The 15,081-nt window shown below is 43.7% G+C and overlaps 1 protein-coding gene and 1 long non-coding RNA gene across 3 annotated transcripts in view; one reads left to right on the forward strand and one right to left on the reverse strand.

The window, feature by feature from the left end:
- LOC115287953 overlaps positions 1-3,637 on the forward strand; it is a 55,036-nt gene extending 51,399 nt beyond the window's left edge. The window contains exons 1-3 of one of the 2 annotated variants that reach the window (XR_003906740.1): positions 699-1,003; positions 2,219-2,387; positions 2,931-3,637. This is a non-coding gene — a long non-coding RNA (uncharacterized LOC115287953). Of the gene's footprint in view, positions 1-698; positions 1,004-2,218; positions 2,388-2,930 lie in introns of those variants that run through there. The other variant, XR_003906741.1, reaches the window with a different exon arrangement.
- ARHGEF4 (Rho guanine nucleotide exchange factor 4) overlaps positions 1-15,081 on the reverse strand; it is a 192,963-nt gene that overhangs the window by 138,512 nt on the left and 39,370 nt on the right. The window lies entirely within an intron of this gene.

A 15,081-nucleotide genomic window follows, 5' to 3' on the forward strand; every position in this document is an offset into this window, starting at 1 on the left:
TAAAAAATTTAAAAAAGACCAAGAGGGAACAAGATAAAGCAAATTTAGTTAAATAAATATGTGCTAACAAAAAACAAAATTAAGTTTTAAAAGGGTAGCAACAATATGAAACCAAAACAAGAATTATAAGATTATAAAATTCATTACTGATAGAGATGTGGAACAATATAAAATGCTACTGGAAATAGGAAATATTATAGGTTTTTTGGAAAAGAATCTGGAATCAATTAAAGTACAAAAATGTTTATAATCTTTGGCAATTCCACTTGAGACTGTAGCTACTAAAATGTACTAATCTATAAAGTTATGTAGAAAATGGTGTTGACTAAATTGAACTGGAAAAGTGTGTCACTATCTGTGAGTGAAATGAGGAGCAAATTTTGAGCCCCTTACAGCATGGAATGTCATGCAGCCATTACTTATAATTACAAGTACCTTGGGAACTCTTCCATGAATGTTATATAAGTGTGTATGCACATAAACATCTATGTATTTTTATATAATTATAAAGGTATGGATAAAATAAGGGCACCTGGGTGGCTCAGCTGGTTGAGCATCTAACTTCAGCTCAGGTCAGGACCTCATGGTTCATGTTGAGCCCTGGATCGGGCTCGCTGCTGTCAGCCTCAAAGCTTTTAGCACAGAGCCAGCTTCAGATCCTCTGTCCCCCTCTCTCTCTGCCCCTTGCCCACTGGTGTGCGCTCTCTCTCAAAAATAAAATAAACATTAAAAAAAAAGTATGGAGAAAATACAGAATGTCAGTCATGAGGTTGGAGGCATGGGGGCCCACAACGAGGTGATGCTGAGAAGGTCAGAGAGACAGTGGTAGCCTCTCTATGATTAAAAACAGCAAGAGTATGGGGTCCCTGGGTAGCTCAGTCATTAGGCATCTGACTTCAGCTCAAGTTATGATACAGTTCATGAGTTCGAGTCCCACATCCAGTGAGCTCAAGCCCTGCTTCTGGAGAGCTCGTGACCCACTTCTGGTGAACCCGAGCCTCAGGTAAGCACCACTTCTCTCTCTTCTCTATCTCTGTCTCTGTCTCTCTCTGCCCCTGCTGACTTGTGCCCCACCCTCTCTCTTTAAAAAAAAAACACAACAGGAAAAGTGATACCCTGTTTGTATCAAATTATGTATGTGACTTTAAGTGTGTTTGCATAAAATGAAGAATAAAGGGATGGTCACCAAAATATCAGGCTGATTACCACAAAGTGGGAGAATCACAGAGAATTTTTTATGTTTTCTATATTTTTATATGTTGTTGGAATTCTTTATAATGATCATGTATTATTCATACAATCAGAAAAAAGTCATTTTTATTACAAAATAAAATTTAGACATCAACAAAAATATTCAATAGGAGGGTTGGAAATATATTTGGGAAAATCTCTCCTCTCCCACCTCCCAAAATAAAACAAAGATGTAGAGATACTATTCACAGAAATGGTAAGAATAGTAAAGCCTTGTAAAAGGGTTACAACCTCTAACAGGAGTCCCATGGTGAAAAGGAGAGAACAAAATTATCTTACTGAAGGTTAAGAGTCTCCAGATTTAATGGGTACACTGAATGTTTAGCACAATGAATAAAAAGAAACTCACATCCAGAACAATTGCTAAGAAATTTCATTACACTAGGGATAAAAGAGAGAACCCTAAAATTCTTAGGAAGCTAATGTGGGATGTTCTTGAACACAATGAAGGAGTAACGAAGCCTCAGGATCCAAGAAACAGGAAGCCAGAGGAGAAAGCTGTATCTTGGGAGCAGCTAGTCCAACCTACAGCAGGAAGTCAGAAAGTTCTGGAAGGAAGGTCTTGGGGAAAAAGAAGAGACTTGATAGAATTCTGATGTGTTGGCATATTTAGAAAATAGTTTATAAGTGATCTTACAGTCAAATTTAAGGATAGATTTATAGAAAACCACACATATGGAAATGCAATAATTATTAACTATAGAAAAAAACACATAAGAAATGTCACTGGAGTCCACTGCTTTACATTGAAGAATATCTTCATATCATAATGATATAATCACTTGTTACTGACCTAAATGTACGCTGGGAAAGATTGTATTAGGAGGATGGGAATGGAGAGGGGATGAAATGCAAGATGCTGTCTTCATGACCATCATAACTGGAAGTTAATAGATAATATTTTAAAATAATAAATTAACATGGCAGTTTGAAATTATTAAAACCTAACTTGGTTGTCTCTGGGCAGGGGAGCGATGGGCCAGGCGGCTGTCACTTTCAAAAGAAGTCTTCTGACCTTTCACTACGGCCAGTGAGGGGGAGGACCAGCAGTCACAGCACCTGGATGCTTGTCAGGATGCAAACCTCAGGATTTACCCAAATATCTGAGCTAGGGCCTGCACCTCAATGGAGCCCAGGTGACTTACATGCATTTTGATGTTTGAGAAGCATTATCTAAGTACTGTGTGATTTTATAACTATGTGCATGCATAATTTTGATAATTTTTAAGAGGGGATAAAAAAGAGGGAAAATAATACATTGTGAGAAACATCGCAAAGATGCTAAATATAGCATTATTTATAGGTTAAAAAGTGGTAAACAACCTAAATGTTTAAAACAATAGAGAACTGATTAAGAATTGTGATGCATATATACAGTTGAATACCATGCAGCCATTAAACTAATGACATAAATGTGCTTTTTTATAATTAAACTTCTAATTTTGATATAATTGTAGATACACATGCAGATATAAGAAATAGTATAGAGGGATCCCATGCATTCAGATTCTCATAATGGTAACATCTTATAGAATATTACAATATTACAATCAGGATATTGATAGAACTCACAGATCTTACTCAGATTACCTAGTTTCGCTTGCAGTTACTTCTGTGTGTGGGTGTGTGCATGCACCTGTGTGTATATGTAATTCTGTGCAGTTTTATCATTTACATAGGTTCAGGCATCTGCCACCACAGTCAAGAGACAGAACAGCATCAGCACTTCAGGATCCTCTCGTTGCCCTTTTTAATCTCACCCACCACTGTCCTCCCAACCCCTGGCAATAACTAATGTATTCTTTATCTCCATACATTTTTAATTTTAAGAATGTTATGTAAATGGAATGCTATAGTCCATAACTTTTTGTTATTGGCTTTTCTTTTCATTCAGTATAATTTCCTTGAAATCCATCAAAGTTGTTACATGTGTCAACAGTTAATTTTTTAGGGCTGTACCACAGTTTGTTAACCATGGCTCTGCGCTGACAGGTGAGAGTTGAAGGCTGCTTTGGATTCTGTGTGTCTCTCTCTCTGCCTCCCCCACTCATGTTCTGTCTCTGTCTCTGTTTCTCTCTCAAAAATAAATAAACATTAAGAACAAACCGTGTGTTAACTAACCATTTACCTACAGAAGGACATCTAAGTTGTTTCCAGTGTGCAGGCTATTATGAATAAAGCTGCTGTGAACATTTTTGTAGGTTCATGTGTAAACTAAGTTTTGTTTCTCTGAGATAAATGTGCAAGGGGGCACATGTGTTGGGTCATATGTAAACCCAGGTTTTGCTTTGTTAGAAATTGCCAAACCTTTATTTCCAGAGTAATTGTACTGTTTTACATTCCCATCAGAAAGGTTAGAAAATGTTCACAGTATATTCCCTCCACCACATCCCATTTCTTTCTTTCTTTTTTTTTTTTTACAGTTTACTGTCAAGTTGGTGTCCATGTAACACCCAGTGCTCTTCCCCACAAGTGCCCTCCTCCATGACCATCACCCCCCTTCCCCTCTCCCCCTCCCCCATCAGCCCTCAGTTTGTTCTCAGCATTCAAGCATCTCATGATTTGCCTCCCTCCCTCTCCCCAACTATTTTCCCCCTCCCTCTCCCACATGGTCCTCTGTTAAGTTTCTCAGGTCCCATTTATGAGTAAAATATATGGTATCTGTCCTTCTTTGCCTGACTTATTTCACTTAGCATGACACCCTCGAGGTCCATCCACTTTGCTACAAATGGCCATATTTCATTCTTTCTCATTGCCATGTAGTACTCCATTGTATAGATAAACCACATCTTCTTGATGAATAGATCAAGATGGACATTTAGGCTCTTCCCATGATTTGGCTATTGTTGAAAGTGCCACTATGAACATTGGGGTACAGGTGCCCCTATGCATCAGCACTTCTGTATCCCTTGGGTAGATCCCCAGCAGTGCTATTGCTGGGTCATAGGGGAGTTCTACCGTTAATTTTTTGAGGAACCTTCACACTGTTTTCCAGAGAGGCTGCACTAGTTTACATTCCCACCAACAGCACCACACCCCATTTAAAAATCTCAAAATAGAAGCAGTACCTTGGATCCTTGTTATCAAAATCAGAGAAAACTATGGAGGGAAGGGTAGGAAAACTACCCACCATCAATTCATAAAGTTGATATTTATGAATATCTAGCAGAGGCTCAAGAGATCCCCTCAAACCCTTGCAGATACAAAAACAGAGGTCTTGCAGCAGGTTCAGGGTTAGGAAGTAACAGACTGGGAATCATACATGCACTGGTGTTCAAAACTTCTAGGTTTTCCCCATTTTTCTCACACATCCACAGTTCTTTCTCATCTTGCTCCCTCTTGATCTTGATCTCCTTCCTGAGCCCCCTTAGGGTGCAAATCCTTGTGTGCACAAAGATTATAGATAAGATCCTGAGCTTGCTTCCCCTGGAACCACACATTCTTTACCCTAAACCTGAATTAAAAAGGGAGCAAATCTCCCTCTCTTCTCTTTTTTTCTTTCCTCCCTTCCCATAGGAGGTGGGTGGGGGATGGGCTAGATAGATGATGGGTATTAAGGAGGGCACTTGTTGTGATGAGCACTGGGTGCTGTATGTAAGTGATAATCACTGAATTCTACTCCTGAAACAACATTGCACTATATACTAACTAAAATTTATTTTTTAAAATTTGAATGTTTATTTATATTTGGGAGAGAGAATGGGGAGGGGGGAGAGAATGTTGGGGCCCAGTAGGCCAAAAAACCTCCCTAAGAGCGACCCTTGATGGCACAGCCTCTGGGACACAGAAGAATGACCGCCTCGGGGGCACAGGAGAGTCTACATAAGTGACCGTTGATGGCTATGCCTCCGGGGCGCAGGAGAAAAAGTTTGGGAAGTTGTGGAACAAGTTGAAAGACTGTGAAGCAACATTTGGCCTCCTGGGCTGCATATGTGGCTTCTATTTAACCTGTCTATGATTTGTCTCGTTGCCTTGCAAAAGCAAAAAAGGCATATAGCTTTAAGTTTTGAATCAACTTGGGTCAGTTAGTGGCTCAAGCTTTCCCTTACACTATTTCTGTTCCCAGCTCATTGCCTGCTGTTGGGGCAAACACAATCCTCTGTCTAAAATTAACTCCTTGTATAATAAGCACCTTGCCCAGACATAGCTGCTAAAGGGCCTTGAAGAAAAGAAAAATCTTTGAGAGACAGACTCCCTCATTCCTGTTTTTTTTTACTTCTGTTCTCACGACTGTTCTTTCTTTTGTGATAAAAAAAATAATCCTTCCCAGAGCATGTTTTCACTCTCTCAAGGACCATAAGCTTTGTAATTGTTAAAGAGAAAAAAAAATGTGTAAATCCCTATGGCATAAAAGACACTGACTTTCTTAGTAAAGTGAGGTTTTACCACCATTCATGTTGTCTGTCTTCCTTCCTATAGATATTTCACTGACACCAACCACCTACTCGGCGGCCGTTTGACTGGGGTGCATGGGCTGGTCCTCTGCATTCGGGCAGTGAGAGAGGAAGATGGAATCTGAAGCAGGCTTCAGCCTTTGAGCTGTCAGAACAGAACCCGACATGGGGCTTGAACTCTACAGCTACAAGATCATGACCTGAGTTGAGGTCATATGCTTAACCAACTGAGCTGCTCAGGTGCCCCAACTAACTAAAATTTAAATAAGAAGTTAAAAAAAAAGCTGTCTCAGGGGGAAAAATGGGGGGAACAAATCCCTACAAGTAAAGGGCACCTTTCATAAAACAGACTGCCAGATCCTCCATCGTACAAACACAAACATGCTATGGTTTCCCAGGTGTGAGGTGACATTGTGGAGGGCTAAATTATATGGCAGGCAAGCGGAATCTCCCATGTTGCTGAAATGTTGGGCTTGGACTGAAAGGCCCTCTTTTCTGGCTCATGACCTAAGTATTGGCTCAACTGTTAGACTCCAAAGCTGCAAGCCCGGGAAGCCCCTCTCATATAGTCAATTTCTTAATTACATCTTCATTTTTTATAGTCTCTTCAATATATGAAGTAATCTTATTTGCTCAATTATTTGTTACTCTCACTATGCCTGCCCCTCCTTTGAGGACAGGGAGCTTTATATATTCTTCCACACTGTATCTACTGCACCTAGAATATGGCTTGGTAGGTAGTTGGCACTCAGTAAGTGTTTCTCATATTGAAGAAGAACCAGGTGGGAGGATATGACCAGCTGGACAGCAACACGTCCTACACAGCTATAGGGACGAGACATTGAACTGTCACTGGATGGACAAACCAACTGATGGAATATAGAAGCCAGTTTTAGGCATCTCAGAGACCTACATTAAAAAAAAAAAAAAGAAGACCAGGAAATCTTTTATAAAAGTGATTTAGGGGATTCTATTCATGACCTTGGGGTAGAAAAAATATGAATATACTTGAAAACATTAAAATTAAGAACTTCTGTTTATCAAAAGATACCATTACCAAAGAAAAAGATAAGCCACAGAGTGGGAAATTACATTTGTGGCACATTTAATCAACAATGGGCTTGTATTCAGAATATGCACCATTAGCAAGAAAACGGCAACCTCAAAGACAAATGAGCAAGAGATTAGGTCAGACATTGTACTCAAATAGGATATCCAAATTGTCAGAGAGCATATAAAGGGTGCTCAGCCTCTTCAGACAGAGAGAAAATGCAAGATTAAGACCACAACAGGGTACCTCTACATCAACAAGACTGACAATACCAAACAAATGCTAATGAGAATATGGAGCAAAAGAAACTCTTAAGGAAGGGCTATAAATTGGCATAATCACTTTGGAAAAATATTTGACAGTATCTAATAAAGCTGAACATCTGCACCCCACAATGACCCAGCCATCCCACCCCTCAGAATATACCAGGAAGAAAGGAGTGTGCCTGTACAGTAGGCACCTGGGCATGAACAATCCTAGCAGCCCTACTCATGATAGCCCCAAAGTCTAGCAATAGCTGACTAACAAACACAGTGTCTTGTGCTAATTCAAAGTAATTCTATATTACAATGACAATGAGAGAAAATAGATATACGGTGTTAAGGATGAGTCTTAGCATAATGAGACCCAAAGAAAGCAGACAATAGAATGGATAGGTTTAACAGAATTCATAAGGTTTTATTTACATAAAGTTCAAAAACAGGCAACAATAAAGTATGTTGTTTGGGGGTGTAAAGTTATGTAGTAAATTTATAATGAAAGGCAAGGAAGTGAATACCATAAAAGTTGGCAGTGGTTAGGGCCAGAGACAAGGAGGGGCAGGCTGAGCAGGAAGGGGCTAGGGGCCGGGTAATGTGTTTCTTGATGGGTGAAGGTTACTCAGCTTTTGTTTTATGAAAATATATTATCTATACATTTGTGCATTGTGTCTTTCTGCATGACTTTATAATTTCTCACCCTAAAAGAGCTTTCATAAACAAATTGCAGGATCCAAAATCATAGAAAGTTAAAGCCTCTATAGATGGCATTATCACAGCCATGTTAAATATATAAAATTTATTTATAGAAAATAAGCTGGAAGAAAATTGAACAAAATATTATGAATGGTGGTCTTAGGGTGTTGTAATAAAAGAACTCTTGCTCCTTAAATGCACTGTGGAAGGAAGAAATGAGAATGCTGACTGAATTCCTTGCTAATTACTCCATCACTACCTGCTCTCCCAGAAGCAGCCACAAGAGGGAGCCTTCATATCTCCAAGTTGATTGCTTAGGACTTCGCCAGAGAGAGCAAACTTCAAAGCTTTTCTCCCCTTCCCATTCCTGTGTTCCTGTGTCTGCTACTCTCTTGTCTTCCTGCGTGTTCTGATGTGCAAGCACACTAGGACTTCCCTCTCCTCCGGTAAGATCTGAAAGGCAAAGAGGAATAGGAACTAACATTTATTACCTGCTTGACACCCAGTCCTTTCCTGGGCACTTTACAACTGTATCACAGTTTGTTAAGAGCCACACAGGCTGTCCAGGTGTTGTATAAGGGAAGGAGCCGATGAGGTGGAGATTAGGCAAACACCTGGAAGGTGCCCAGGAATGGGCCAGGCAGGAAGTGGGTGACTGAGAAATGTTAGTTCCTATCCCTTGTTGTCTTTCAAATCTTACCAGAGGAGAGGGAAGCCCTAGTGTGGCTGCACATCAGAACATGTAGGAAGACAAGAGAGTAGCCGATACATGAACACAGGGCAAGCGCGTGTGTTCTGAGACAGGAGACCCATGGGAATACCTGGATGGCAGACGCCTGGAGGAGGCAGAGCACAGCCCCATGCTGCAGCTCCACACAGATGGCTTGCTCAGGGACAGGCTCCCAGGAGCCAGGAGGCGGTGTGTGGCTGGGCCTGCACTGGCCCTGCCCTGGCTCTGCCTGGAGACAACACTGGACTTGAGGTCCGTCTACACCAGCACAGTGTGGGACACAGGTTAGACACAATGCATGTGTTTAAAGAAGTGAAGGGGTGAAGGCACATGGATGCAGGAGTAGACAGCACATAGAGAGGTTTACTTACACATTCCCAAGGTTATTCTTTCTGGAATTTAAAAAAAGCGACCTCCTTCTGAGGGAAGCAACTCATGAGAAATCCCAGACCGGTGTACCCTTTCTTTGTGCCTGACCCAGCACCATGTTACCCTGTTTTGGGCAGAGGTATTTGCTTTGAGGGAGAGACCATTTTATTTTACTAGGAGATTCAGAAGCACCAACTATTTCTTTACACTGAAACATGTTCAGTATATCCAAATTTTAAAAGTAAAGATATTAAAACTATTAGAAGACAACATAGGGAAATTTCTTTTTAAAAAATTTCATGGCAGGGAAGGATGAAGGTGGACACACACACAAAAAGCTTGCATCAAACAGCTGGTGGGCAGATTAGTTGATAGAAAAAGGAATTCAAATAGTTGGATTTATCAAGAAAAAAACCCCCAGAAACACATAATTATAGTGAAACACCAATTCTTATTATTTACTAGTTAGTTTATTCCCAGAAGTTGGTCTCACACTGTGCTGATTAGGGTTGGGCGTCTGGGAGTGTGAGTGGTGCATTCTCCATAGAAGGCAGACTGGCCTTCCTGCTTCACCTCTCCCTTCACTTAGGAAAATTTACCATGTAGCTCCCTCCTCTTGCACTTAGAGGTAAATAAGCAGCTTGGTGTGAATCACAGGTAACTCACCTCACTCCCCGGAAGGTCCCTGAATGAGGGTGCTGTGCTCAGGCCATGGTGATGCCAGCCTTTTTTCCTGCTCTCTTCCTTCTGGTCATCTTGGTCTAGTGTCTGCAGAGAAAGTAGGAGGCTTGCTGGGGTCCTGGGGGTCCTGGGCCTTTTGGAAGATTCAGGGCTGTTATCCACATCCAGGTAGCTCCCAAGGGAAACCATGGAGACAGCACTGCTCCTGCCAGGGTAGTGGAAACCTGCCCGATGAGCCGCAGGCCAGGGTTTCTGGGGCTTGGGACTCATGGGTTTGCAGGGCATGCCTTGGCTTCCATATGCCAAGCAACAGGCGGAGCTAGATGGGAGGGTGCGGCTGATCCCAGTCTGCTGGGTACAAAGGCTGGTGGGTGACAGAAGCCAGGACTTCTCGGGAAAGATGACTGAAGTTAGGTACCTACCACTTCCCTGGGGGCTTGTGCATTTGATGGTTGGTTCGCTTTTTCTCCTGTTAACTGGAGAGACGGAACTACTAGATGTCAAAGGTGTTGGGGGATGTGCGGGTGACCAGTGACCTCCAAACACACAGCCTTCCTGGTCTTCTGTCTGCTCCTGAGCGTTACTGTCGGTCTCTGGTGGAGAAGGTCTGCGGGGATTCAAGATCTCCGGTCCCAGAACCAGACTCACTGCGGCGGGCCTTTTTGGACCTTCTGTGTCTTTGCTTTTCAGAAATGCTCGCCAGGAACTCTGGCGCAGCCGGCCCTTCTCCTTCTGGCCCTTGACAGAAACCGGAGAACGTTCATCAGTGTTCTCTTTTTCTAAAACCTTTGACTCAAAAAAATTTGCAAAGGCCTTATGAGCTGAGGCCAACCTTGCCCTGAGCCTTTTCTCTGCAGTTTTGAGCCTCTTGGCATCACATCTGTCTGAGGACAGTGTCCCGCCGCCGAGGTCCTCTGGTGCTGCTCCCTTGTCCCCTTTCCTGTCCCAGCTGCCGGTCTCGGTCCCGGGCCCGGGTTCGGTAGACCTAGCAGCTGGTCTCCTGTCTGTCCCAGTGCCGGGGACCCACCTTGCCCCACCTTGCTTCCCGTCCACAGCCTCCTGGGTCCTCAGCCTGGCCTGGGCAAGCCCCTGGGAGCAAGTCTCTTTGCCCAGGGGCCTCTCCTCTGAGGCAGCTTGGGGAACCAGAAGGATTCCAAGCTCTGCGTCTTGGGCCCTCTGCTGAAGAGACCCATCATCATCGCCCAGTCCGCTGGCCTCGAGCAGCTCACACTCATTGCCAAAAGTTTGTGTTTTCCCGACCCTGAGAGATTCCCAGGGGGCCGTTCCAGCCCTGCAGGGAGATCCTGGGTTCTCCTCCAGAGATTCGGTCGGAATTTCTGGAAGAGGACCTGCTTTCCTCCTCGTGGCCTGCAGACCTTTCTGCTCAACAGCTATAATGATGAGTGTGCACCTGCCTCCAGGTGTATCTACCTTGGGCTCTAGCTTCAGGCCCTCAGGAGAGAGCTGAGCACCACCCTCCGGTCCCTGGTCACACTCATCCCCACCACTGCAATGAGACACGGTGGCTGCTCTGGTTTCTGAAAATTCCTGAAAGGTATTTTGGGTGCAGTGCGGGTCTAGAACCATCACATCTTCCACCTCCTTTGAAGTGTCTGTTGCACTTGACTTCAGGGTGGTCTCTGGAGTATCTGAACTCACTTCACAGCACCCCATGCAGTCTCTGTTCCACACCTGTGACCTGCTATTGCTAGAACCACGTGGGAACTTGGCCCTAACAGGTGGCTTTCTTTTCTCACTGAGAATGTACTTTGATCTGTAATTACAGGTTTGGTTTCCTGCCTCAACAGAAATGTCCTGAAGGTGCTTTTGTCTGTCACTCACATCAGCATCGTTTGGTGCAGGGCCAGTGCCTTGGGGTTCCTCTTGTAGGCTTTCTGGGCTCTGTTCTGACTTGCATTCTGTGGGCACTGGCACTTCCTCTGTGCTAAAGCTCACCAAGTCCACAGTAAGGCGTGAAGAGACTGGGCAGGATCTAGAATCCTGTCTCAACTGGTTTTCCAGCCAGAGATGTTCACAGGGTGTGTCCTGAAAGGTCCTTTTCCAGCTAAGAGCACTGGGTTTATACTGATCCTGCAAATAAGAGACCCTCCTCTGGGAAGCAGGAAGCAAAGGAGACAGTTGGGTGAAGACAGGGTGGAGAGGGTTTTGTGTTCTTGGATCTCGCTCTGCTTCAGCCCCTTCCTTCAAATGAGTCCCAAATTCCACAAAGTTCTGCTCTGGAGGATTCTCAGGGTATCTTAAAGGAAACACTGCTATGGAATGGGCCCTAGCAAGTGTCCTTATGTGCTGGCAGCAGAGCTCTGTGGATGTTCTGCCCTTGTCATTAATATTTTCGGGGGTGCTATGGTGAAGCTTGGCACATAGGGGGCAAGATGTCTCTAAAGGAAGCTGGCATGGGGCATTCAAGCAGGGCAGGGAACAGAGCAAGTCTGGGTACTCTCCAGGACCTAGAGTCCCTTTCTTCTTTGTTCTGGTTCCCACAGGGCCTGTGCTGTGCAGTGGGCCTCTGAAAGGCAACCCTGGTCCCCTGGCCCCACTGTGGATATGTGGCCAGCTCTGGCCCAGTTCATAGCACCAGAGAAGGAAGGGCCAGACCACTGGGATGCCCAGACAACTCTCAGACCTGGATTTCTGAAGAGAAGAAAGAGAGAACTGCCTGAGGTTCTGTGCAGTCACCTTTGCTGGCTGGACAGTGTAGCTGACTGTGGTGCCCTGTGAGCAGCCCTCTGTGTGGTGAGGAGACCTGGCCAGCAAAGACTCACGCTCCAGGCTGGCCACACTGTTCTCCTGAAAGTGTTCTGTCTTCCCTTCTCTAGCAACTGCAGCAAAGGTTTGGAACTCAGTTTCATCAGACTCTTCTTTGAAGTCAGAGGACAAATCTAGTTCCTCCTTTGGGTCAAGCTCAGGGACATCAGTTGAATGCTGCTCCTGAGGAGGTCTGGTTGCGGGGATGTCAGGGCATCCCTGGGGTCCTTCTCTGTCCCCAGAAGTACCACTTAGCAGAAGGCAGTTTCCCCCTGTGAGGTCACTAGGCAGAGACTCTGTGTCAGAAGCACTTTCAAAGGGGTCAGTTTTTGTGTCTGATTGACTTTCACTCTGGTGGGACAATGTCTCAAAATCATCATGGTCTGTTTCCTGACTCCATCCCTGTTGCTTTTGTTCTGCAGAAGAAATGGGGAGCTGCTTATCTTCAATTTTGTCTTCACCGGGTGGGTGTGCACCTGGCTCTGGAGGCTGGAAGGGCAAGAGGAGAGGAGTCAGAGATGAAGCCTCAGGATATTTGCACACATGTTTCCACTGCACCAGCCTTTGTCAGAAGGAGGAAGGTTCAGAAACATCTCATTAGTTCCTCATATGCCCCTCAGAAAAGATAGGTAAATACAAGGAGCTACCTTTTATTAACACAGAAAACAAGTGATGAAGCCAAATCCAAACAGCAGGGGGAAATGTAGCTTGTAGTTAATGCAACCCTGTTAAAAATTAGAATAGGCCAAATAAACATGTGCAGTTTAAGTAAGTATAAATATGCTGTGTGAGTCATGGCAAAAAGCATCTCTCTGCCTAATGTTCTCAGCAGGAAAGAACAAATTAATATATGTTTGCTTTGTGTTGCTTATTCTTATGTAATCAACTGGATTAAAGTCAAGACCTTTATATTTAGAAGTATTTTCTGAGTTATGTTTGCTGAAGTTAAAAAATATATATGTAAGAATTATTGAATTTCAAACATATTTTGTGATTTTATAAATGCCCGACATGGGGCACCTCGATGGCTCAGTGGGTTAAGCGCTTGACTTTATCTCAGGTCATGATCTCCCAGCTTTTGGGTTCGAGCCTCACACCAGGCTCTGTGCTGACAGCTCAGAGCCTGGCGCCTGCTTCAGATTTGTGTCATGCTCTGTCTCAAAAATAAATAAACATTAAAAATACATATATAAATGCCCAACAGCTTTGAGAACAGTAAGGAAAAAAGAGAACTGTGCAAATATTTGCAAATTTTTCTTTTGTTGTTACACATTTCTTAACATGTTGAGATATAAATTTATATGTCTCCATTTAAAGTGGATGGATCTATGCATTTTGACAAATGTGGACACCCAGATAGCTACTACCATGATAAAAATCTAGAGTATCTCTGTTTCTCAAAAAAACCCCTGCAATAGCACTGCTAGGGATTTATCCAAGGGACACAGAAGTACTGACACATAGGGGCACATGTACCCCAGTGTTCAAAAGCAGCACTGTCAACAATAGCTAAATCATGGAAAGAGCCTAAGGCCTAGGTCTAACAGAACAGGAGGAACCTAATGGAGGACCAGGGGGAGGGGAAGAGGGAAAGAGAGTTGGGGAGAGAGAGGGACGCAAAACCTGAGACACTATTGAATACTGAAAACCGAGGTTGAAGGGCGTGGGGGAGGGGAAAGGGAGGTGTTGGTAATGGAGGAGGGCACTTGTGAGGAAGAGCACTGGGTGTTATATGGAAACCAATTTGACAATAAACTATTAAAAAATAAATAAAAGCCAAAAAAATTATTAAAAAAAAGAAAACCTAAAAAAAAAAAAAAAGCCCTTGACCCTGCCTAGTCATTCCCCACTTCTCTTCTTCCCCTTGCTCCCCAATGACCTCCTTTACAAGATCTAGATCTGTTTTCTGGAGTTTCTCAAATGAGCAGAATATGTAGTATGTAATCTTCAGGGTCTGGCTTCTTTCTTTCAGCAGAGTATTTCAGAGCTTCATCCGGAGATCATGGTTGTAGCATGTATTATACAGATAGTGCCTTGAGCTCGGTGATAATGCTGTATCCAACATTCAACAACCAAACTCTCCAGACTCTTTGGGCCAGGAGTGGGGCAAGCACTTGGCTCCACTTGTCACAAAGGCACCTCCACACAAGTTTGGTACAGCAGCCATTCACTCAACCAGCCTTCCTTAAGCATTGTTTCTCAGGATTTGTCTTAAGGGATTTCCCAAAGTAAAATTACTTAAAAAAATTTTTTTAATGTTTTTTAAAATTTATTTTTGATACAGAGAGAGACAGAGCATGAGAGGGGGAAGGGCAGAGAGAGAAGGAGACACAGAACCAGAAGCAGGCTCCAGGCTCTGAGCTGTCAGCACAGGGTCTGACGCGGGGCTCGAACCCATGAACGTGAGATCTGACCTGAGCTGAAGTCAGAGGCTTAACCGACAGAGCCACCCAGGCACCTCAAAGTAAAATTACTTTTAACCCTCCTTAACTGAGAAGAGAAAAACAGACAAACACCAAAGCATATGATGTCTGAGGGTTTTACACTTGATCTTAGCCAAAAGGCCAAGAAGCGATGTTGTCTGAGGGTTTTAAGGCACAAGACAGATTCAGAATATCGGGAATAACATGATATGATAGTTTTGAATTTGTTGCAAAGCAGGAAGGAGTGGGAAATAGGAGAGGAAACATTAAAAATCAAACCATTTGGAAAGGAGGACCGTGTAGTTTCTGTGAGATCCAGGGGAGAAAAGGGTTAAGAAGCTAGGGCCCCCAGGGTCCCCAGCAGGGGCATGCTCCTGCCACCAGACTCCCAGGTTCCAGGCACCTCCCAGGGCCTCCGAGGGAGGAGGATGAGTAAGATGTGGATGTGAACATGCCTTGACAA

The sequence above is a fragment of the Suricata suricatta genome, chromosome 3 (assembly GCF_006229205.1).
Source record: "Suricata suricatta isolate VVHF042 chromosome 3, meerkat_22Aug2017_6uvM2_HiC, whole genome shotgun sequence".
NCBI classification, from domain to species: domain Eukaryota; kingdom Metazoa; phylum Chordata; class Mammalia; order Carnivora; family Herpestidae; genus Suricata; species Suricata suricatta.